Source organism: Ctenocephalides felis, unplaced genomic scaffold, assembly GCF_003426905.1.
Source record: "Ctenocephalides felis isolate EL2017-DRISC unplaced genomic scaffold, ASM342690v1 CF-g0.4_SCAFFOLD_00845, whole genome shotgun sequence".
In the NCBI taxonomy this organism is placed as follows: Eukaryota; Metazoa; Arthropoda; class Insecta; order Siphonaptera; family Pulicidae; genus Ctenocephalides; species Ctenocephalides felis.
The window spans coordinates 50,759,263-50,777,139 of record NW_020536999.1 but is presented as its reverse complement, the minus strand read 5'-3'; the positions used below and the strand labels follow the sequence as shown (position 1 = coordinate 50,777,139).

At 45.1% G+C, this 17,877-nt stretch overlaps 73 non-coding genes across 73 annotated transcripts; all 73 read left to right on the top strand.

The window, feature by feature from the left end:
* The first annotated feature begins 8 nt into the window (after window positions 1–8).
* Trnas-gcu lies at window positions 9–90 on the top strand. The gene has a single exon. It is a non-coding gene; the product is annotated as a tRNA-Ser (tRNA).
* Window positions 91–304: 214 nt separating this feature from the next.
* Trnas-gcu lies at window positions 305–386 on the top strand. The gene has a single exon. It is a non-coding gene; the product is annotated as a tRNA-Ser (tRNA).
* Window positions 387–455: 69 nt separating this feature from the next.
* Trnas-gcu lies at window positions 456–537 on the top strand. The gene has a single exon. It is a non-coding gene; the product is annotated as a tRNA-Ser (tRNA).
* Window positions 538–754: 217 nt separating this feature from the next.
* Window positions 755–836, top strand: Trnas-gcu. Its single transcript has one exon. It is a non-coding gene; the product is annotated as a tRNA-Ser (tRNA).
* A 218-nt stretch (window positions 837–1,054) lies between these two features.
* Trnas-gcu lies at window positions 1,055–1,136 on the top strand. Its single transcript has one exon. It is a non-coding gene; the product is annotated as a tRNA-Ser (tRNA).
* Window positions 1,137–1,857: 721 nt separating this feature from the next.
* Window positions 1,858–1,939, top strand: Trnas-gcu. The gene has a single exon. It is a non-coding gene; the product is annotated as a tRNA-Ser (tRNA).
* Window positions 1,940–2,157: 218 nt separating this feature from the next.
* Window positions 2,158–2,239, top strand: Trnas-gcu. Its single transcript has one exon. It is a non-coding gene; the product is annotated as a tRNA-Ser (tRNA).
* A 67-nt stretch (window positions 2,240–2,306) lies between these two features.
* Window positions 2,307–2,388, top strand: Trnas-gcu. Its single transcript has one exon. It is a non-coding gene; the product is annotated as a tRNA-Ser (tRNA).
* Window positions 2,389–2,456: 68 nt separating this feature from the next.
* Trnas-gcu lies at window positions 2,457–2,538 on the top strand. Its single transcript has one exon. It is a non-coding gene; the product is annotated as a tRNA-Ser (tRNA).
* A 128-nt stretch (window positions 2,539–2,666) lies between these two features.
* Window positions 2,667–2,748, top strand: Trnas-gcu. Its single transcript has one exon. It is a non-coding gene; the product is annotated as a tRNA-Ser (tRNA).
* A 68-nt stretch (window positions 2,749–2,816) lies between these two features.
* Window positions 2,817–2,898, top strand: Trnas-gcu. The gene has a single exon. It is a non-coding gene; the product is annotated as a tRNA-Ser (tRNA).
* A 215-nt stretch (window positions 2,899–3,113) lies between these two features.
* On the top strand, window positions 3,114–3,195 carry Trnas-gcu. Its single transcript has one exon. It is a non-coding gene; the product is annotated as a tRNA-Ser (tRNA).
* Window positions 3,196–3,263: 68 nt separating this feature from the next.
* Trnas-gcu lies at window positions 3,264–3,345 on the top strand. The gene has a single exon. It is a non-coding gene; the product is annotated as a tRNA-Ser (tRNA).
* Window positions 3,346–3,549: 204 nt separating this feature from the next.
* Trnas-gcu lies at window positions 3,550–3,631 on the top strand. The gene has a single exon. It is a non-coding gene; the product is annotated as a tRNA-Ser (tRNA).
* A 67-nt stretch (window positions 3,632–3,698) lies between these two features.
* On the top strand, window positions 3,699–3,780 carry Trnas-gcu. The gene has a single exon. It is a non-coding gene; the product is annotated as a tRNA-Ser (tRNA).
* Window positions 3,781–3,996: 216 nt separating this feature from the next.
* Trnas-gcu lies at window positions 3,997–4,078 on the top strand. The gene has a single exon. It is a non-coding gene; the product is annotated as a tRNA-Ser (tRNA).
* A 68-nt stretch (window positions 4,079–4,146) lies between these two features.
* Trnas-gcu lies at window positions 4,147–4,228 on the top strand. The gene has a single exon. It is a non-coding gene; the product is annotated as a tRNA-Ser (tRNA).
* A 68-nt stretch (window positions 4,229–4,296) lies between these two features.
* Window positions 4,297–4,378, top strand: Trnas-gcu. The gene has a single exon. It is a non-coding gene; the product is annotated as a tRNA-Ser (tRNA).
* Window positions 4,379–4,890: 512 nt separating this feature from the next.
* Trnas-gcu lies at window positions 4,891–4,972 on the top strand. Its single transcript has one exon. It is a non-coding gene; the product is annotated as a tRNA-Ser (tRNA).
* A 217-nt stretch (window positions 4,973–5,189) lies between these two features.
* On the top strand, window positions 5,190–5,271 carry Trnas-gcu. The gene has a single exon. It is a non-coding gene; the product is annotated as a tRNA-Ser (tRNA).
* Window positions 5,272–5,339: 68 nt separating this feature from the next.
* On the top strand, window positions 5,340–5,421 carry Trnas-gcu. The gene has a single exon. It is a non-coding gene; the product is annotated as a tRNA-Ser (tRNA).
* Window positions 5,422–5,789: 368 nt separating this feature from the next.
* On the top strand, window positions 5,790–5,871 carry Trnas-gcu. Its single transcript has one exon. It is a non-coding gene; the product is annotated as a tRNA-Ser (tRNA).
* Window positions 5,872–6,300: 429 nt separating this feature from the next.
* On the top strand, window positions 6,301–6,382 carry Trnas-gcu. The gene has a single exon. It is a non-coding gene; the product is annotated as a tRNA-Ser (tRNA).
* A 216-nt stretch (window positions 6,383–6,598) lies between these two features.
* Window positions 6,599–6,680, top strand: Trnas-gcu. The gene has a single exon. It is a non-coding gene; the product is annotated as a tRNA-Ser (tRNA).
* Window positions 6,681–6,748: 68 nt separating this feature from the next.
* Window positions 6,749–6,830, top strand: Trnas-gcu. The gene has a single exon. It is a non-coding gene; the product is annotated as a tRNA-Ser (tRNA).
* Window positions 6,831–7,153: 323 nt separating this feature from the next.
* Window positions 7,154–7,235, top strand: Trnas-gcu. Its single transcript has one exon. It is a non-coding gene; the product is annotated as a tRNA-Ser (tRNA).
* A 68-nt stretch (window positions 7,236–7,303) lies between these two features.
* On the top strand, window positions 7,304–7,385 carry Trnas-gcu. Its single transcript has one exon. It is a non-coding gene; the product is annotated as a tRNA-Ser (tRNA).
* A 217-nt stretch (window positions 7,386–7,602) lies between these two features.
* On the top strand, window positions 7,603–7,684 carry Trnas-gcu. Its single transcript has one exon. It is a non-coding gene; the product is annotated as a tRNA-Ser (tRNA).
* A 68-nt stretch (window positions 7,685–7,752) lies between these two features.
* Trnas-gcu lies at window positions 7,753–7,834 on the top strand. Its single transcript has one exon. It is a non-coding gene; the product is annotated as a tRNA-Ser (tRNA).
* A 68-nt stretch (window positions 7,835–7,902) lies between these two features.
* Trnat-ggu lies at window positions 7,903–7,971 on the top strand. The gene has a single exon. It is a non-coding gene; the product is annotated as a tRNA-Thr (tRNA).
* A 66-nt stretch (window positions 7,972–8,037) lies between these two features.
* Window positions 8,038–8,119, top strand: Trnas-gcu. The gene has a single exon. It is a non-coding gene; the product is annotated as a tRNA-Ser (tRNA).
* Window positions 8,120–8,186: 67 nt separating this feature from the next.
* Window positions 8,187–8,268, top strand: Trnas-gcu. The gene has a single exon. It is a non-coding gene; the product is annotated as a tRNA-Ser (tRNA).
* Window positions 8,269–8,482: 214 nt separating this feature from the next.
* On the top strand, window positions 8,483–8,564 carry Trnas-gcu. Its single transcript has one exon. It is a non-coding gene; the product is annotated as a tRNA-Ser (tRNA).
* Window positions 8,565–8,629: 65 nt separating this feature from the next.
* Window positions 8,630–8,711, top strand: Trnas-gcu. Its single transcript has one exon. It is a non-coding gene; the product is annotated as a tRNA-Ser (tRNA).
* Window positions 8,712–8,779: 68 nt separating this feature from the next.
* Window positions 8,780–8,861, top strand: Trnas-gcu. Its single transcript has one exon. It is a non-coding gene; the product is annotated as a tRNA-Ser (tRNA).
* A 362-nt stretch (window positions 8,862–9,223) lies between these two features.
* Trnas-gcu lies at window positions 9,224–9,305 on the top strand. Its single transcript has one exon. It is a non-coding gene; the product is annotated as a tRNA-Ser (tRNA).
* A 66-nt stretch (window positions 9,306–9,371) lies between these two features.
* On the top strand, window positions 9,372–9,453 carry Trnas-gcu. Its single transcript has one exon. It is a non-coding gene; the product is annotated as a tRNA-Ser (tRNA).
* Window positions 9,454–9,521: 68 nt separating this feature from the next.
* Window positions 9,522–9,603, top strand: Trnas-gcu. The gene has a single exon. It is a non-coding gene; the product is annotated as a tRNA-Ser (tRNA).
* A 67-nt stretch (window positions 9,604–9,670) lies between these two features.
* Window positions 9,671–9,752, top strand: Trnas-gcu. Its single transcript has one exon. It is a non-coding gene; the product is annotated as a tRNA-Ser (tRNA).
* A 69-nt stretch (window positions 9,753–9,821) lies between these two features.
* On the top strand, window positions 9,822–9,903 carry Trnas-gcu. The gene has a single exon. It is a non-coding gene; the product is annotated as a tRNA-Ser (tRNA).
* Window positions 9,904–10,117: 214 nt separating this feature from the next.
* Trnas-gcu lies at window positions 10,118–10,199 on the top strand. Its single transcript has one exon. It is a non-coding gene; the product is annotated as a tRNA-Ser (tRNA).
* Window positions 10,200–10,267: 68 nt separating this feature from the next.
* Trnas-gcu lies at window positions 10,268–10,349 on the top strand. Its single transcript has one exon. It is a non-coding gene; the product is annotated as a tRNA-Ser (tRNA).
* Window positions 10,350–10,775: 426 nt separating this feature from the next.
* Trnas-gcu lies at window positions 10,776–10,857 on the top strand. The gene has a single exon. It is a non-coding gene; the product is annotated as a tRNA-Ser (tRNA).
* Window positions 10,858–11,074: 217 nt separating this feature from the next.
* Window positions 11,075–11,156, top strand: Trnas-gcu. The gene has a single exon. It is a non-coding gene; the product is annotated as a tRNA-Ser (tRNA).
* Window positions 11,157–11,224: 68 nt separating this feature from the next.
* On the top strand, window positions 11,225–11,306 carry Trnas-gcu. The gene has a single exon. It is a non-coding gene; the product is annotated as a tRNA-Ser (tRNA).
* A 64-nt stretch (window positions 11,307–11,370) lies between these two features.
* Trnas-gcu lies at window positions 11,371–11,452 on the top strand. The gene has a single exon. It is a non-coding gene; the product is annotated as a tRNA-Ser (tRNA).
* A 175-nt stretch (window positions 11,453–11,627) lies between these two features.
* Window positions 11,628–11,709, top strand: Trnas-gcu. Its single transcript has one exon. It is a non-coding gene; the product is annotated as a tRNA-Ser (tRNA).
* A 216-nt stretch (window positions 11,710–11,925) lies between these two features.
* Window positions 11,926–12,007, top strand: Trnas-gcu. Its single transcript has one exon. It is a non-coding gene; the product is annotated as a tRNA-Ser (tRNA).
* A 324-nt stretch (window positions 12,008–12,331) lies between these two features.
* On the top strand, window positions 12,332–12,413 carry Trnas-gcu. The gene has a single exon. It is a non-coding gene; the product is annotated as a tRNA-Ser (tRNA).
* A 67-nt stretch (window positions 12,414–12,480) lies between these two features.
* On the top strand, window positions 12,481–12,562 carry Trnas-gcu. The gene has a single exon. It is a non-coding gene; the product is annotated as a tRNA-Ser (tRNA).
* A 210-nt stretch (window positions 12,563–12,772) lies between these two features.
* Trnas-gcu lies at window positions 12,773–12,854 on the top strand. The gene has a single exon. It is a non-coding gene; the product is annotated as a tRNA-Ser (tRNA).
* A 66-nt stretch (window positions 12,855–12,920) lies between these two features.
* Window positions 12,921–13,002, top strand: Trnas-gcu. Its single transcript has one exon. It is a non-coding gene; the product is annotated as a tRNA-Ser (tRNA).
* Window positions 13,003–13,215: 213 nt separating this feature from the next.
* Window positions 13,216–13,297, top strand: Trnas-gcu. Its single transcript has one exon. It is a non-coding gene; the product is annotated as a tRNA-Ser (tRNA).
* A 67-nt stretch (window positions 13,298–13,364) lies between these two features.
* Window positions 13,365–13,446, top strand: Trnas-gcu. Its single transcript has one exon. It is a non-coding gene; the product is annotated as a tRNA-Ser (tRNA).
* A 67-nt stretch (window positions 13,447–13,513) lies between these two features.
* On the top strand, window positions 13,514–13,595 carry Trnas-gcu. The gene has a single exon. It is a non-coding gene; the product is annotated as a tRNA-Ser (tRNA).
* A 215-nt stretch (window positions 13,596–13,810) lies between these two features.
* Trnas-gcu lies at window positions 13,811–13,892 on the top strand. The gene has a single exon. It is a non-coding gene; the product is annotated as a tRNA-Ser (tRNA).
* A 67-nt stretch (window positions 13,893–13,959) lies between these two features.
* Trnas-gcu lies at window positions 13,960–14,041 on the top strand. Its single transcript has one exon. It is a non-coding gene; the product is annotated as a tRNA-Ser (tRNA).
* A 66-nt stretch (window positions 14,042–14,107) lies between these two features.
* Window positions 14,108–14,189, top strand: Trnas-gcu. The gene has a single exon. It is a non-coding gene; the product is annotated as a tRNA-Ser (tRNA).
* Window positions 14,190–14,255: 66 nt separating this feature from the next.
* On the top strand, window positions 14,256–14,337 carry Trnas-gcu. The gene has a single exon. It is a non-coding gene; the product is annotated as a tRNA-Ser (tRNA).
* Window positions 14,338–14,404: 67 nt separating this feature from the next.
* Trnas-gcu lies at window positions 14,405–14,486 on the top strand. Its single transcript has one exon. It is a non-coding gene; the product is annotated as a tRNA-Ser (tRNA).
* Window positions 14,487–14,553: 67 nt separating this feature from the next.
* On the top strand, window positions 14,554–14,635 carry Trnas-gcu. Its single transcript has one exon. It is a non-coding gene; the product is annotated as a tRNA-Ser (tRNA).
* A 364-nt stretch (window positions 14,636–14,999) lies between these two features.
* On the top strand, window positions 15,000–15,081 carry Trnas-gcu. The gene has a single exon. It is a non-coding gene; the product is annotated as a tRNA-Ser (tRNA).
* A 213-nt stretch (window positions 15,082–15,294) lies between these two features.
* Window positions 15,295–15,376, top strand: Trnas-gcu. Its single transcript has one exon. It is a non-coding gene; the product is annotated as a tRNA-Ser (tRNA).
* A 192-nt stretch (window positions 15,377–15,568) lies between these two features.
* Trnas-gcu lies at window positions 15,569–15,650 on the top strand. The gene has a single exon. It is a non-coding gene; the product is annotated as a tRNA-Ser (tRNA).
* A 213-nt stretch (window positions 15,651–15,863) lies between these two features.
* Window positions 15,864–15,945, top strand: Trnas-gcu. Its single transcript has one exon. It is a non-coding gene; the product is annotated as a tRNA-Ser (tRNA).
* Window positions 15,946–16,012: 67 nt separating this feature from the next.
* Trnas-gcu lies at window positions 16,013–16,094 on the top strand. Its single transcript has one exon. It is a non-coding gene; the product is annotated as a tRNA-Ser (tRNA).
* A 359-nt stretch (window positions 16,095–16,453) lies between these two features.
* On the top strand, window positions 16,454–16,535 carry Trnas-gcu. The gene has a single exon. It is a non-coding gene; the product is annotated as a tRNA-Ser (tRNA).
* Window positions 16,536–16,601: 66 nt separating this feature from the next.
* On the top strand, window positions 16,602–16,683 carry Trnas-gcu. The gene has a single exon. It is a non-coding gene; the product is annotated as a tRNA-Ser (tRNA).
* A 67-nt stretch (window positions 16,684–16,750) lies between these two features.
* Trnas-gcu lies at window positions 16,751–16,832 on the top strand. Its single transcript has one exon. It is a non-coding gene; the product is annotated as a tRNA-Ser (tRNA).
* A 64-nt stretch (window positions 16,833–16,896) lies between these two features.
* Window positions 16,897–16,978, top strand: Trnas-gcu. The gene has a single exon. It is a non-coding gene; the product is annotated as a tRNA-Ser (tRNA).
* A 68-nt stretch (window positions 16,979–17,046) lies between these two features.
* Trnas-gcu lies at window positions 17,047–17,128 on the top strand. Its single transcript has one exon. It is a non-coding gene; the product is annotated as a tRNA-Ser (tRNA).
* Window positions 17,129–17,195: 67 nt separating this feature from the next.
* Window positions 17,196–17,277, top strand: Trnas-gcu. Its single transcript has one exon. It is a non-coding gene; the product is annotated as a tRNA-Ser (tRNA).
* A 365-nt stretch (window positions 17,278–17,642) lies between these two features.
* Window positions 17,643–17,724, top strand: Trnas-gcu. The gene has a single exon. It is a non-coding gene; the product is annotated as a tRNA-Ser (tRNA).
* The last annotated feature ends 153 nt before the right edge of the window (window positions 17,725–17,877 follow it).

The following is a 17,877-nucleotide window of genomic DNA, read 5'->3' as shown; positions in this document are numbered from 1 at the left end:
GTAACATGGACCAGGTGGCCGAGTGGTTAAGGCGTTGGACTGCTAATCCAGTGTGCTCTGCACGCGTGGGTTCGAATCCCATCCTGGTCGTACAACTTTTTTTTTGTCAACTTTCTAATTGTCATAGCGGTTATTTCATTATTATCCAAGGTACGTCGATCAGGTGGCCGAGTGGTTAAGGCGTTGGACTGCTAATCCAATGTGCTCTGCACGCGTGGGTTCGAATCCCATCCTGGTCGTAGAATTTTTTTGTCGAACTTTCTAATTGTCATAGAGGTTATTTCATTATTATCGGAGTAACGTGGACCAGGTGGCCGAGTGGTTAAGGCGTTGGACTGCTAATCCAATGTGCTCTGCACACGTGGGTTCGAATCCCATCCTGGTCGTAGAAGTTTTTTTTTGTCGAACTTTCTAATTGCTATAGGAGTTAATTCATTATTATCGGGAGTAACATGGACCAGGTGGCCGAGTGGTTAAGGCGTTGGACTGCTAATCCAATGTGCTCTGCACGCGTGGGTTCGAATCCCATCCTGGTCGTACAACTTTTTTTTGTCAAACTTTCTAATTGTCATAGCGGTTATTTCATTATTATCCAAGATAACGTCGATCAGGTGGCCGAGTGGTTAAGGCGTTGGACTGCTAATCCAATGTGCTCTGCACGCGTGGGTTCGAATCCCATCCTGGTCGTAGAAGTTTTTTTGTCGAACTTTCTAATTGCCATAGGAGTAAATTCATTATTATCGAGAGTAATATGGACCAGGTGGCCGAGTGGTTAAGGCGTTGGACTGCTAATCCAATGTGCTCTGCACGCGTGGGTTCGAATCCCATCCTGGTCGTAGAAGTTTTTTTTGTCGAACTTTCTAATTGTCATAGGAGTAAATTCATTATTATCTGGAGTAACGGGGACCAGGTGGCCGAGTGGTTAAGGCGTTGGACTGCTAATCCAATGTGCTCTGCACGCGTGGGTTCGAATCCCATCCTTGTCGTAGAAGTTTTTTTTGTCGAACTTTCTAATTGTCATAGGAGTTAATTCATTATTATCGGGAGTAACATGGACCAGGTGGCCGAGTGGTTAAGGCGTTGGACTGCTAATCCAATGTGCTCTGCACGCGTGGGTTCGAATCCCATCCTGGTCGTACAACTTTTTTTTGTCAAACTTTCTAATTGTCATAGCGGTTATTTCATTATTATCCAAGGTAACGTCGATCAGGTGGCCGAGTGGTTAAGGCGTTGGACTGCTAATGTGCTCTGCACACGTGGGTTCGAATCCCATCCTGGTCGTAGAAGTTTTTTTTTGTCGAACTTTCTAATTGCCATAGGAGTTAATTCATTATTATCGAGAGTAACATGGATCAGGTGGCCGAGTGGTTAAGGCGTTGGACTGCTAATCCAATGTGCTCTGCACGCGTGGGTTCGAATCCCATCCTGGTCGTAGAAGTTTTTTTGTCAACTTTCTAATTGTCATAGGAGTAATTCATTATTATCGGGAGTAACGTGGACCAGGTGGCCAGTGGTTAAGGCGTTGGACTGCTAATCCAATGTGCTCTGCACGCGTGGGTTCGAATCCCATCCTGGTCGTAGAAGTTTTTTTGTCGAACTTTCTAATTGTCATAGGAGTTAATTCATTATTATCGGGAGTAAACATGGACCAGGTGACCGAGTGGTAATTGTCATAGCGGTTATTTCATTATTATCCAAGATAAGGTCGATCTGGTGGCCGAGTGGTTAAGGCGTTGGACTGCTAATCCAATGTGCTCTGCACGCGTGGGTTCGAATCCCATCCTGGTCGTAGAAGTTTTTTTTGTCGAACTTTCTAATTGTCATAGGAGTAAAATCATTATTATCGGGAGTAACGTGGACCAGGTGGCCGAGTGGTTAAGGCGTTGGACTGCTAATCCAATGTGCTCTGCACGCGTGGGTTCGAATCCCATCCTGGTCGTACAACTTTTTTTTTGTCAAACTTTCTAATTGTCATAGCGGTTATTTCATTATTATCCAAGATAACGTCGATCAGGTGGCCGAGTGGTTAAGGCGTTGGACTGCTAATCCAATGTGCTCTGCACGCGTGGGTTCGAATCCCATCCTGGTCGTAGAAGTTTTTTTGTCGAACTTTCTAATTGCCATAGGAGTAAATTCATTATTATCGAGAGTAATATGGACCAGGTGGCCGAGTGGTTAAGGCGTTGGACTGCTAATCCAATGTGCTCTGCACGCGTGGGTTCGAATCCCATCCTGGTCGTAGAAGTTTTTTTGTCGAACTTTCTAATTGTCATAGGAGTAAATTCATTATTATCGGGAGTAACGTGGACCAGGTGGCCGAGTGGTTAAGGCGTTGGACTGCTAATCCAATGTGCTCTGCACGCGTGGGTTCGAATCCCATCCTGGTCGTAAAATTTTTTTTTGTCGAACTTTCTAATTGTCATAGAGGTTATTTCATTATTATCGAGAGTAACATGGACCAGGTGGCCGAGTGGTTAAGGCGTTGGACTGCTAATCCAATGTGCTCTGCACGCGTGGGTTCGAATCCCATCCTGGTTAAGGCGTTGGACTGCTAATCCAATGTGCTCTGCACGCGTGGGTTCGAATCCCATCCTGGTCGTAGAAGTTTTTTTGTCGAACTTTCTAATTGCCATAGGAGTAAATTCATTATTATCGAGAGTAATATGGACCAGGTGGCCGAGTGGTTAAGGCGTTGGACTGCTAATCCAATGTGCTCTGCACGCGTGGGTTCGAATCCCATCCTGGTCGTAGAAGTTTTTTTTGTCGAACTTTCTAATTGTCATAGGAGTTAATTCATTATTATCGGGAGTAACATGGACCAGGTGGCCGAGTGGTTAAGGCGTTGGACTGCTAATCCAATGTGCTCTGCACGCGTGGGTTCGAATCCCATCCTGGTCGTACAACTTTTTTTTGTCAAACTTTCTAATTGTCATAGCGGTTATTTCATTATTATCCAGATAACGTCGATCAGGTGGCCGAGTGGTTAAGGCGTTGGACTGCTAATCCAATGTGCTCTGCACGCGTGGGTTCGAATCCCATCCTGGTCGTAGAAGTTTTTTGTCGAACTTTCTAATTGCTATAGGAGTAAATTCATTATTATCGAGAGTAATATGGACCAGGTGGCCGAGTGGTTAAGGCGTTGGACTGCTAATCCAATGTGCTCTGCACGCGTGGGTTCGAATCCCATCCTGGTCGTAGAAGTTTTTTTTGTCGAACTTTCTAATTGTCATAGGAGTTAATTCATTATTATCGGGAGTAACATGGACCAGGTGGCCGAGTGGTTAAGGCGTTGGACTGCTAATCCAATGTGCTCTGCACGCGTGGGTTCGAATCCCATCCTGGTCGTAGAATTTTTTTTTGTCGAACTTTCTAATTGTCATAGAGGTTATTTCATTATTATCGAGCCTAACATGGACCAGGTGGCCGAGTGGTTAAGGCGTTGGACTGCTGGTCTAGCGTGGGTTCGAATCCCATCCTGGTCGTAGAAGTTTTTTTGTCGAACTTTCTAATTGCCATAGGAGTAAATTCATTATTATCGAGAGTAATATGGACCAGGTGGCCGAGTGGTTAAGGCGTTGGACTGCTAATCCAATGTGCTCTGCACGCGTGGGTTCGAATCCCATCCTGGTCGTAGAAGTTTTTTTGTCGAACTTTCTAATTGTCATAGGAGTTAATTCATTATTATCAGGAGTAACATGGACCAGGTGGCCGAGTGGTTAAGGCGTTGGACTGCTAATCCAATGTGCTCTGCACGCGTGGGTTCGAATCCCATCCTGGTCGTACAACTTTTTTTTGTCAAACTTTCTAATTGTCATAGCGGTTATTTCATTATTAACCATGGTAACGTCGATCAGGTGGCCGAGTGGTTAAGGCGTTGGACTGCTAATCCAATGTGCTCTGCACGCGTGGGTTCGAATCCCATCCTGGTCGTAGAATTTTTTTGTCGAACTTTCTAATTGTCATAGAGGTTATTTCATTATTATCGAGCCTAACATGGACCAGGTGGCCGAGTGGTTAAGGCGTTGGACTGCTAATCCAATGTGCTCTGCACGCGTGGGTTCGAATCCCATCCTGGTCGTAGAAGTTTTTTTTGTCGAACTTTCTAATTGTCATAGGAGTAAATTCATTATTATCTGGAGTAACGGGGACCAGGTGGCCGAGTGGTTAAGGCGTTGGACTGCTAATCCAATGTGCTCTGCACGCGTGGGTTCGAATCCCATCCTGGTCGTAGAAGTTTTTTTTGTCGAACTTTCTAATTGTCATAGGAGTTAATTCATTATTATCGGGAGTAACATGGACCAGGTGGCCGAGTGGTTAAGGCGTTGGACTGCTAATCCAATGTGCTCTGCACGCGTGGGTTCGAATCCCATCCTGGTCGTACAACTTTTTTTTGTCAAACTTTCTAATTGTCATAGCGGTTATTTCATTATTATCCAAGGTAACGTCGATCAGGTGGCCGAGTGGTTAAGGCGTTGGACTGCTAATGTGCTCTGCACACGTGGGTTCGAATCCCATCCTGGTCGTAGAAGTTTTTTTTTGTCGAACTTTCTAATTGCCATAGGAGTTAATTCATTATTACCGAGAGTAACATGGATCAGGTGGCCGAGTGGTTAAGGCGTTGGACTGCTAATCCAATGTGCTCTGCACGCGTGGGTTCGAATCCCATCCTGGTCGTAGAAGTTTTTTTGTCAAACTTTTTAATTGTCATAGGAGTAAATTCATTATTATCGGGAGTACCGTGGACCAGGTGGCCGTGTGGTTAAGGCGTTGGACTGCTAATCCAATGTGCTCAGCACGCGTGGGTTCGAATCCCATCCTGGTCGCAGAAGTTTTTTTGTCGAACTTTCTAATTGCCATAGGAATAAATTCATTATTATCGGTAGTAATATGGACCAGGTGGCCGAGTGGTTAAGGCGTTGGACTGCTAATCCAATGTGCTCTGCACGCGTGGGTTCGAATCCCATCCTGGTCGTAGAAGTTTTTTTTGTCGAACTTTCTAATTGTCATAGGAGTTAATTCATTATTATCGGGAGTAACATGGACCAGGTGACCGAGTGGTTAAGGCGTTGGACTGCTAATCCAATGTGCCCTGCACGCGTGGGTTCGAATCCCATCCTGGTCGTAGAAGTTTTTTTGTCGAACTTTCTAATTGCCATAGGAGTAAATTCATTATTATCGAGAGTAATATGGACCAGGTGGCCGAGTGGTTAAGGCGTTGGACTGCTAATCCAATGTGCTCTGCACGCGTGGGTTCGAATCCCATCCTGGTCGTAGAAGTTTTTTTTGTCGAACTTTCTAATTGTCATAGGAGTTAATTTATTATTATCAGGAGTAACATGGACCAGGTGGCCGAGTGGTTAAGGCGTTGGACTGCTAATCCAATGTGCTCTGCACGCGTGGGTTCGAATCCCATCCTGGTCGTACAACTTTTTTTTGTCAAACTTTCTAATTGTCATAGCGGTTATTTCATTATTATCCAAGGTAACGTCGATCAGGTGGCCGAGTGGTTAAGGCGTTGGACTGCTAATCCAATGTGCTCTGCACGCGTGGGTTCGAATCCCATCCTGGTCGTAGAATTTTTTTTGTCGAACTTTCTAATTGTCATAGAGGTTATTTCATTATTATCGAGCCTCAGATGGACCACGTGGACGGGTGGTTAAGGCGTTGGACTGCTAATCCAATGTGCTCTGCACACGTGGGTTCGAATCCCATCCTGGTCGTAGAAGTTTTTTTTTGTCGAACTTTCTAATTGTCATAGGAGTTAATTCATTATTATCGGGAGTAACATGGACCAGGTGGCCGAGTGGTTAAGGCGTTGGACTGCTAATCCAATGTGCTCTGCACGCGTGGGTTCGAATCCCATCCTGGTCGTACAACTTTTTTTTGTCAAACTTTCTAATTGTCATAGCGGCTATTTCATTATTATCCAAGATAACGTCGACCAGGTGGCCATGTGGTTAAGGCGTTGGACTGCTAATCCAATGTGCTCAGCACGCGTGGGTTCGAATCCCATCCTGGTCGCAGAAGTTTTTTTTGTCGAACTTTCTAATTGTCATAGGAGTTAATTCATTATTATCGGGAGTAACATGGACCAGGTGACCGAGTGGTAATTGTCATAGCGGTTATTTCATTATTATCCAAGATAAGGTCGATCTGGTGGCCGAGTGGTTAAGGCGTTGGACTGCTAATCCAATGTGCTCTGCACGCGAGGGTTCGAATCCCATCCTGGTCGTAGAAGTTTTTTTTGTCGAACTTTCTAATTGTCATAGGAGTAAATTCATTATTATCGGGAGTAACGTGGACCAGGTGGCCGAGTGGTTAAGGCGTTGGACTGCTAATCCAATGTGCTCTGCACGCGTGGGTTCGAATCCCATCCTGGTCGTACAACTTTTTTTTGTCAACTTTCTAATTGTCATAGCGGTTATTTCATTATTATCCAAGATAACGTCGATCAGGTGGCCGAGTGGTTAAGGCGTTGGACTGCTAATCCAATGTGCTCTGCACGCGTGGGTTCGAATCCCATCCTGGTCGTAGAAGTTTTTTTGTCGAACTTTCTAATTGCCATAGGAGTAAATTCATTATTATCGAGAGTAATATGGACCAGGTGGCCGAGTGGTTAAGGCGTTGGACTGCTAATCCAATGTGCTCTGCACGCGTGGGTTCGAATCCCATCCTGGTCGTAGAAGTTTTTTTTGTCGAACTTTCTAATTGTCATAGGAGTAAATTCATTATTATCGGGAGTAACGTGGACCAGGTGGCCGAGTGGTTAAGGCGTTGGACTGCTAATCCAATGTGCTCTGCACGCGTGGGTTCGAATCCCATCCTGGTCGTAGAATTTTTTTTGTCGAACTTTCTAATTGTCATAGAGGTTATTTCATTATTATCGAGCCTCACATGGACCACGTGGCCGAGTGGTTAAGGCGTTGGACTGCTAATCCAATGTGCTCTGCACACGTGGGTTCGAATCCCATCCTGGTCGTAGAAGTTTTTTTTTGTCGAACGTCGATCAGGTGGCCGAGTGGTTAAGGCGTTGGACTGCTAATCCAATGTGCTCTGCACGCGTGGGTTCGAATCCCATCCTGGTCGTAGAAGTTTTTTTGTCGAACTTTCTAATTGTCATAGGAGTAAATTCATTATTATCGAGAGTAATATGGACCAGGTGGCCGAGTGGTTAAGGCGTTGGACTGCTAATCCAATGTGCTCTGCACGCGTGGGTTCGAATCCCATCCTGGTCGTAGAAGTTTTTTTTGTCGAACTTTCTAATTGTCATAGGAGTTAATTCATTATTATCGGGAGTAACATGGACCAGGTGGCCGAGTGGTTAAGGCGTTGGACTGCTAATCCAATGTGCTCTGCACGCGTGGGTTCGAATCCCATCCTGGTCGTACAACTTTTTTTTGTCAAACTTTCTAATTGTCATAGCGGTTATTTCATTATTATCCAAGATAACGTCGATCAGGTGGCCGAGTGGTTAAGGCGTTGGACTGCTAATCCAATGTGCTCTGCACGCGTGGGTTCGAATCCCATCCTGGTCGTAGAAGTTTTTTTGTCGAACTTTCTAATTGCCATAGGAGTAAATTCATTATTATCGAGAGTAATATGGACCAGGTGGCCGAGTGGTTAAGGCGTTGGACTGCTAATCCAATGTGCTCTGCACGCGTGGGTTCGAATCCCATCCTGGTCGTAGAAGTTTTTTTTGTCGAACTTTCTAATTGTCATAGGAGTTAATTCATTATTATCAGGAGTAACATGGACCAGGTGGCCGAGTGGTTAAGGCGTTGGACTGCTAATCCAATGTGCTCTGCACGCGTGGGTTCGAATCCCATCCTGGTCGTAGAATTTTTTTTTGTCGAACTTTCTAATTGTCATAGAGGTTATTTCATTATTATCGAGCCTAACATGGACCAGGTGGCCGAGTGGTTAAGGCGTTGGACTGGTGCTCTGGCGTGGGTTCGAATCCCATCCTGGTCGTAGAAGTTTTTTTGTCGAACTTTCTAATTGCCATAGGAGTAAATTCATTATTATCGGAGTAATATGGACCAGGTGGCCGAGTGGTTAAGGCGTTGGACTGCTAATCCAATGTGCTCTGCACGCGTGGGTTCGAATCCCATCCTGGTCGTAGAAGTTTTTTTGTCGAACTTTCTAATTGTCATAGGAGTTAATTCATTATTATCAGGAGTAACATGGACCAGGTGGCCGAGTGGTTAAGGCGTTGGACTGCTAATCCAATGTGCTCTGCACGCGTGGGTTCGAATCCCATCCTGGTCGTACAACTTTTTTTTGTCAACTTTCTAATTGTCATAGCGGTTATTTCATTATTATCCAGGTAACGTCGATCAGGTGGCCGAGTGGTTAAGGCGTTGGACTGCTAATCCAATGTGCTCTGCACGCGTGGGTTCGAATCCCATCCTGGTCGTAGAATTTTTTTGTCGAACTTTCTAATTGTCATAGAGGTTATTTCATTATTATCGAGAGTAACATGGACCAGGTGGCCGAGTGGTTAAGGCGTTGGACTGCTAATCCAATGTGCTCTGCACGCGTGGGTTCGAATCCCATCCTGGTCGTAGAAGTTTTTTTGTCGAACTTTCTAATTGTCATAGGAGTAAATTCATTATTATCGGAGTAACGGGACCAGGTGGCCGAGTGGTTAAGGCGTTGGACTGCTAATCCAATGTGCTCTGCACGCGTGGGTTCGAATCCCATCCTGGTCGTAGAAGTTTTTTTTGTCGAACTTTCTAATTGTCATAGGAGTTAATTCATTATTATCGGGAGTAACATGGACCAGGTGGCCGAGTGGTTAAGGCGTTGGACTGCTAATCCAATGTGCTCTGCACGCGTGGGTTCGAATCCCATCCTGGTCGTACAACTTTTTTTTGTCAAACTTTCTAATTGTCATAGCGTTATTTCATTATTATCCAAGGTAACGTCGATCAGGTGGCCGAGTGGTTAAGGCGTTGGACTGCTAATGTGCTCTGCACGCGTGGGTTCGAATCCCATCCTGGTCGTAGAAGTTTTTTTTTGTCGAACTTTCTAATTGCCATAGGAGTTAATTCATTATTATCGAGAGTAACATGGATCAGGTGGCCGAGTGGTTAAGGCGTTGGACTGCTAATCCAATGTGCTCTGCACGCGTGGGTTCGAATCCCATCCTGGTCGTAGAAGTTTTTTTGTCGAACTTTCTAATTGTCATAGGAGTAAATTCATTATTATCGGGAGTAACGTGGACCAGGTGGCCGAGTGGTTAAGGCGTTGGACTGCTAATCCAATGTGCTCTGCACGCGTGGGTTCGAATCCCATCCTGGTCGTAGAAGTTTTTTTGTCGAACTTTCTAATTGCCATAGGAGTAAATTCATTATTATCGGAGTAATATGGACCAGGTGGCCGAGTGGTTAAGGCGTTGGACTGCTAATCCAATGTGCTCTGCACGCGTGGGTTCGAATCCCATCCTGGTCGTAGAAGTTTTTTTTGTCGAACTTTCTAATTGTCATAGGAGTTAATTCATTATTATCGGGAGTAACATGGACCAGGTGGCCGAGTGGTTAAGGCGTTGGACTGCTAATCCAATGTGCTCTGCACGCGTGGGTTCGAATCCCATCCTGGTCGTAGAAGTTTTTTTGTCGAACTTTCTAATTGCCATAGGAGTAAATTCATTATTATCGAGAGTAATATGGACCAGGTGGCCGAGTGGTTAAGGCGTTGGACTGCTAATCCAATGTGCTCTGCACGCGTGGGTTCGAATCCCATCCTGGTCGTAGAAGTTTTTTTTGTCGAACTTTCTAATTGTCATAGGAGTTAATTTCATTATTATCAGGAGTAACATGGACCAGGTGGCCGAGTGGTTAAGGCGTTGGACTGCTAATCCAATGTGCTCTGCACGCGTGGGTTCGAATCCCATCCTGGTCGTACAACTTTTTTTTGTCAAACTTTCTAATTGTCATAGCGGTTATTTCATTATTAACCAAGGTAACGTCGATCAGGTGGCCGAGTGGTTAAGGCGTTGGACTGCTAATCCAATGTGCTCTGCACGCGTGGGTTCGAATCCCATCCTGGTCGTAGAATTTTTTTGTCGAACTTTCTAATTGTCATAGAGTTATTTCATTATTATCGAGCTAACATGGACCAGGTGGCCGAGTGGTTAAGGCGTTGGACTGCTAATCCAATGTGCTCTGCACGCGTGGGTTCGAATCCCATCCTGGTCGTAGAAGTTTTTTTTGTCGAACTTTCTAATTGTCATAGGAGTTAATTCATTATTATCGGGAGTAACATGGACCAGGTGGCCGAGTGGTTAAGGCGTTGGACTGCTAATCCAATGTGCTCTGCACGCGTGGGTTCGAATCCCATCCTGGTCGTACAACTTTTTTTTGTCAAACTTTCTAATTGTCATAGCGGTTATTTCATTATTATCCAAGATAACGTCGATCAGGTGGCCGAGTGGTTAAGGCGTTGGACTGCTAATCCAATGTGCTCTGCACGCGTGGGTTCGAATCCCATCCTGGTCGTAGAAGTTTTTTTTGTCGAACTTTCTAATTGTCATAGGAGTTAATTCATTATTATCGGGAGTACATGGACCAGGTGACCGAGTGGTAATTGTCAGCGGTTATTTCATTATTATCCAAGATAAGGTCGATCTGGTGGCCGAGTGGTTAAGGCGTTGGACTGCTAATCCAATGTGCTCTGCACGCGTGGGTTCGAATCCCATCCTGGTCGTAGAAGTTTTTTTTGTCGAACTTTCTAATTGTCATAGGAGTAAATTCATTATTATCGGGAGTAACATGGACCAGGTGGCCGAGTGGTTAAGGCGTTGGACTGCTAATCCAATGTGCTCTGCACGCGTGGGTTCGAATCCCATCCTGGTCGTACAACTTTTTTTTGTCAAACTTTCTAATTGTCATAGCGGTTATTTCATTATTATCCAAGATAACGTCGATCAGGTGGCCGAGTGGTTAAGGCGTTGGACTGCTAATCCAATGTGCTCTGCACGCGTGGGTTCGAATCCCATCCTGGTCGTAGAAGTTTTTTTGTCGAACTTTCTAATTGCCATAGGAGTAAATTCATTATTATCGAGAGTAATATGGACCAGGTGGCCGAGTGGTTAAGGCGTTGGACTGCTAATCCAATGTGCTCTGCACGCGTGGGTTCGAATCCCATCCTGGTCGTAGAAGTTTTTTTTGTCGAACTTTCTAATTGTCATAGGAGTAAATTCATTATTATCGGGAGTAACGTGGACCAGGTGGCCGAGTGGTTAAGGCGTTGGACTGCTAATCCAATGTGCTCTGCACGCGTGGGTTCGAATCCCATCCTGGTCGTAAATTTTTTTTGTCGAACTTTCTAATTGTCATAGAGGTTATTTCATTATTATCGAGCTACATGGACCAGGTGGCCGAGTGGTTAAGGCGTTGGACTGCTAATCCAATGTGCTCTGCACGCGTGGGTTCGAATCCCATCCTGGTCGTAGAAGTTTTTTTTTTGTCGAGCGTCGATCAGGTGGCCGAGTGGTTAAGGCGTTGGACTGCTAATCCAATGTGCTCTGCACGCGTGGGTTCGAATCCCATCCTGGTCGTAGAAGTTTTTTTTGTCGAACTTTCTAATTGTCATAGGAGTAAATTCATTATTATCGGAGTAACATGGACCAGGTGGCCGAGTGGTTAAGGCGTTGGACTGCTAATCCAATGTGCTCTGCACGCGTGGGTTCGAATCCCATCCTGGTCGTACAACTTTTTTTGTCAAACTTTCTAATTGTCATAGCGGTTATTTCATTATTATCCAAGATAACGTCGATCAGGTGGCCGAGTGGTTAAGGCGTTGGACTGCTAATCCAATGTGCTCTGCACGCGTGGGTTCGAATCCCATCCTGGTCGTAGAAGTTTTTTTGTCGAACTTTCTAATTGCCATAGGAGTAAATTCATTATTATCGAGAGTAATATGGACCAGGTGGCCGAGTGGTTAAGGCGTTGGACTGCTAATCCAATGTGCTCTGCACACGTGGGTTCGAATCCCATCCTGGTCGTAGAAGTTTTTTTTTGTCGAACTTTCTAATTGCCATAGGAGTTAATTCATTATTATCGAGAGTAACATGGATCAGGTGGCCGAGTGGTTAAGGCGTTGGACTGCTAATCCAATGTGCTCTGCACGCGTGGGTTCGAATCCCATCCTGGTATTTCATTATTATCCAAGATAACGTCGATCAGGTGGCCGAGTGGTTAAGGCGTTGGACTGCTAATCCAATGTGCTCTGCACGCGTGGGTTCGAATCCCATCCTGGTCGTAGAAGTTTTTTTTGTCGAACTTTCTAATTGCCATAGGAGTAAATTCATTATTATCGAGAGTATATGGACCAGGTGGCCGAGTGGTTAAGGCGTTGGACTGCTAATCCAATGTGCTCTGCACGCGTGGGTTCGAATCCCATCCTGGTCGTAGAAGTTTTTTTTGTCGAACTTTCTAATTGTCATAGGAGTTAATTCATTATTATCAGGAGTACATGGACCAGGTGGCCGAGTGGTTAAGGCGTTGGACTGCTAATCCAATGTGCTCTGCACGCGTGGGTTCGAATCCCATCCTGGTCGTAGAATTTTTTTTGTCGAACTTTCTAATTGTCATAGGGTTATTTCATTATTATCGAGCCTAACATGGACCAGGTGGCCGAGTGGTTAAGGCGTTGGACTGCTAATGTGCTCTGCACGCGTGGGTTCGAATCCCATCCTGGTCGTAGAAGTTTTTTTGTCGAACTTTCTAATTGTCATAGGAGTAAATTCATTATTATCGAGAGTAATATGGACCAGGTGGCCGAGTGGTTAAGGCGTTGGACTGCTAATCCAATGTGCTCTGCACGCGTGGGTTCGAATCCCATCCTGGTCGTAGAAGTTTTTTTGTCGAACTTTCTAATTGTCATAGGAGTTAATTCATTATTATCAGAGTAACATGGACCAGGTGGCCGAGTGGTTAAGGCGTTGGACTGCTAATCCAATGTGCTCTGCACGCGTGGGTTCGAATCCCATCCTGGTCGTACAACTTTTTTTGTCAACTTTCTAATTGTCATAGCGGTTATTTCATTATTACCAAGGTAACGTCGATCAGGTGGCCGAGTGGTTAAGGCGTTGGACTGCTAATCCAATGTGCTCTGCACGCGTGGGTTCGAATCCCATCCTGGTCGTAGAATTTTTTTGTCGAACTTTCTAATTGTCATAGAGGTTATTTCATTATTATCGAGAGTAACATGGACCAGGTGGCCGAGTGGTTAAGGCGTTGGACTGCTAATCCAATGTGCTCTGCACGCGTGGGTTCGAATCCCATCCTGGTCGTAGAATTTTTTTTGTCGAACTTTCTAATTGTCATAGGAGTAAATTCATTATTATCGGAAGTAACGGGGACCAGGTGGCCGAGTGGTTAAGGCGTTGGACTGCTAATCCAATGTGCTCTGCACGCGTGGGTTCGAATCCCATCCTGGTCGTAGAAGTTTTTTTTGTCGAACTTTCTAATTGTCATAGGAGTTAATTCATTATTATCGAGAGTACATGGACCAGGTGGCCGAGTGGTTAAGGCGTTGGACTGCTAATCCAATGTGCTCTGCACGCGTGGGTTCGAATCCCATCCTGGTCGTAGAAGTTTTTTTTGTCGAACTTTCTAATTGTCATAGAGGTTATTTCATTATTATCCAAGTAACGTGGACCAGGTGGCCGAGTGGTTAAGGCGTTGGACTGCTAATAATGTGCTCTGCACGCGTGGGTTCGAATCCCATCCTGGTCGTAGAAGTTTTTTTTGTCGAACTTTCTAATTGCCATAGGAGTTAATTCATTATTATCGAGAGTAACATGGACCAGGTGGCCGAGTGGTTAAGGCGTTGGACTGCTAATCCAATGTGCTCTGCACGCGTGGGTTCGAATCCCATCCTGGTCGTAGAAGTTTTTTTTTCGAACTTTCTAATTGTCATAGGAGTAAATTCATTATTATCGGGAGTAACGTGGACCAGGTGGCCGAGTGGTTAAGGCGTTGGACTGCTAATCCAATGTGCTCTGCACGCGTGGGTTCGAATCCCATCCTGGTCGTAGAAGTTTTTTTTGTCGAACTTTCTAATTGTCATAGGAGTAAATTCATTATTATCGAGTAACATGGACCAGGTGGCCGAGTGGTTAAGGCGTTGGACTGCTAATCCAATGTGCTCTGCACGCGTGGGTTCGAATCCCATCCTGGTCGTAGAAGTTTTTTTTGTCGAACTTTCTAATTGTCATAGGAGGTTATTCATTATTATCGAGTAACATGGACCAGGTGGCCGAGTGGTTAAGGCGTTGGACTGCTAATCCAATGTGCTCTGCACGCGTGGGTTCGAATCCCATCCTGGTCGTAGAAGTTTTTTTGTCGAACTTTCTAATTGCCATAGGAGTAAATTCATTATTATCGAGAGTAACATGGACCAGGTGGCCGAGTGGTTAAGGCGTTGGACTGCTAATCCAATGTGCTCTGCACGCGTGGGTTCGAATCCCATCCTGGTCGTAGAAGTTTTTTTTGTCGAACTTTCTAATTGTCATAGGAGTTATTTCATTATTATCAGGAGTACATGGACCAGGTGGCCGAGTGGTTAAGGCGTTGGACTGCTAATCCAATGTGCTCTGCACGCGTGGGTTCGAATCCCATCCTGGTCGTACAACTTTTTTTTGTCGAACTTTCTAATTGTCATAGCGGTTATTTCATTATTATCCAAGGTACGTCGATCAGGTGGCCGAGTGGTTAAGGCGTTGGACTGCTAATCCAATGTGCTCTGCACGCGTGGGTTCGAATCCCATCCTGGTCGTAGAATTTTTTTTGTCGAACTTTCTAATTGTCATAGGTTATTCATTATTATCGAGAGTAACATGGACCACGTGGCCGAGTGGTTAAGGCGTTGGACTGCTAATCCAATGTGCTCTGCACGCGTGGGTTCGAATCCCATCCTGGTCGTAGAAGTTTTTTTTTGTCGAACTTTCTAATTGTCATAGGAGTTAATTCATTATTATCGGGAGTAACATGGACCAGGTGGCCGAGTGGTTAAGGCGTTGGACTGCTAATCCAATGTGCTCTGCACGCGTGGGTTCGAATCCCATCCTGGTCGTACAACTTTTTTTTGTCAAACTTTCTAATTGTCATAGCGGTTATTTCATTATTATCCAAGATAACGTCGATCAGGTGGCCGAGTGGTTAAGGCGTTGGACTGCTATCCAATGTGCCTGCACGCGTGGGTTCGAATCCCATCCTGGTCGTAGAAGTTTTTTTGTCGAACTTTCTAATTGTCATAGGAGTAATTCATTATTATCGAGAGTAATTGGACCAGGTGGCCGAGTGGTTAAGGCGTTGGACTGCTAATCCAATGTGCTCTGCACGCGTGGGTTCGAATCCCATCCTGGTCGTAGAAGTTTTTTTGTCGAACTTTCTAATTGTCATAGAGTTATTTCATTATTGGCCGAGTGGTTAAGGCGTTGGACTGCTAATCCAATGTGCTCTGCACGCGTGGGTTCGAATCCCATCCTGGTCGTAGAAGTTTTTTTGTCGAACTTTCTAATTGTCATAGGAGTTAATTCATTATTATCGGGAGTAACATGGACCAGGTGGCCGAGTGGTTAAGGCGTTGGACTGCTAATCCAATGTGCTCTGCACGCGTGGGTTCGAATCCCATCCTGGTCGTACAACTTTTTTTTGTCAAACTTTCTAATTGTCATAGCGTTATTTCATTATTATCAAAATAACGTCGATCAGGTGGCCGAGTGGTTAAGGCGTTGGACTGCTAATCCAATGTGCTGCACGCGTGGGTTCGAATCCCATCCTGGTCGTAGAAGTTTTTTTGTCGAACTTTCTAATTGCCATAGGAGTAAATTCATTATTATCGAGAGTAATATGGACCAGGTGGCCGAGTGGTTAAGGCGTTGGACTGCTAATCCAATGTGCTCTGCACGCGTGGGTTCGAATCCCATCCTGGTCGTAGAAGTTTTTTTGTCGAACTTTCTAATTGTCATAGGAGTTAATTCATTATTATCGGGAGTAACATGGACCAGGTGGCCGAGTGGTTAAGGCGTTGGACTGCTAATCCAATGTGCTCTGCACGCGTGGGTTCGAATCCCATCCTGGTCGTACAACTTTTTTTTGTCAAACTTTCTAATTGTCATAGCGGTTATTTCATTATTATCCAAGGTAACGTCGATCAGGTGGCCGAGTGGTTAAGGCGTTGGACTGCTAATGTGCTCTGCACGCGTGGGTTCGAATCCCATCCTGGTCGTAGAAGTTTTTTTTGTCGAACTTTCTAATTGCCATAGAGTTAATTCATTATTATCGAGAGTAACATGGATCCAGGTGGCCGAGTGGTTAAGGCGTTGGACTGCTAATCCAATGTGCTCTGCACGCGTGGGTTCGAATCCCATCCTGGTCGTAGAAGTTTTTTTGTCGAACTTTTTTGTCATAGGAGTAAATTCATTATTATCGGGAGTAACATGGACCAGGTGGCCGAGTGGTTAAGGCGTTGGACTGCTAATCCAATGTGCTCTGCACGCGTGGGTTCGAATCCCATCCTGGTCGTACAACTTTTTTGTCAAACTTTCTAATTGTCATAGCGGTTATTTCATTATTATCCAAGGTAACGTCGATCAGGTGGCCGAGTGGTTAAGGCGTTGGACTGCTAATCCAATGTGCTCTGCACGCGTGGGTTCGAATCCCATCCTGGTCGTAGAATTTTTTTTGTCGAACTTTCTAATTGTCATAGAGGTTATTTCATTATTATCGAGAGTCAGATGGACCAGGTGGCCGAGTGGTTAAGGCGTTGGACTGCTAATCCAATGTGCTCTGCACGCGTGGGTTCGAATCCCATCCTGGTCGTAGATTTTTTTGTCGAACTTTCTAATTGTCATAGGAGTTAATTCATTATTATCGGAGTAACATGGACCAGGTGGCCGAGTGGTTAAGGCGTTGGACTGCTAATCCAATGTGCTCTGCACGCGTGGGTTCGAATCCCATCCTGGTCGTACAACTTTTTTTTGTCAAACTTTCTAATTGTCATAGCGGTTATTTCATTATTATCCAAGATAACGTCGATCAGGTGGCCGAGTGGTTAAGGCGTTGGACTGCTAATCCAATGTGCTCTGCACGCGTGGGTTCGAATCCCATCCTGGTCGTAGAAGTTTTTTTGTCGAACTTTCTAATTGCCATAGGAGTTAATTCATTATTATCGAGAGTAATATGGACCAGGTGGCCGAGTGGTTAAGGCGTTGGACTGCTAATCCAATGTGCTCTGCACGCGTGGGTTCGAATCCCATCCTGGTCGTAGAAGTTTTTTTGTCGAACTTTCTAATTGTCATAGGAGTTAATTCATTATTATCGGGAGTAACATGGACCAGGTGGCCGAGTGGTTAAGGCGTTGGACTGCTAATCCAATGCGCCCTGCACGCTTGGGTTCGAATCCCATCATGGTCGCAGAAGTTTTTTTGTCAAACTTTCTAATTGTCATAGCGGTTATTTCATTATTATCCAAAATAACGTCGATCAGGTGGCCGAGTGGTTAAGGCGTTGGACTGCTAATCCAATGTGCCCTGCACGCTTGGGTTCGAATCCCATCCTGGTCGTAGAAGTTTTTTTGTCGAACTTTCTAATTGCCATAGGAGTAAATTCATTATTATCGAGAGTAATATGGACCAGGTGGCCGAGTGGTTAAGGCGTTGGACTGCTAATCCAATGTGCTCTGCACGCGTGGGTTCGAATCCCATCCTGGTCGTAGAAGTTTTTTTGTCGAACTTTCTAATTGTCATAGGAGTTAATTCATTATTATCGGGAGTAAATGGACCAGGTGGCCGAGTGGTTAAGGCGTTGGACTGCTAATCCAATGTGCTCTGCACGCGTGCGGTGTGTGGGTTCGAATCCCATCCTG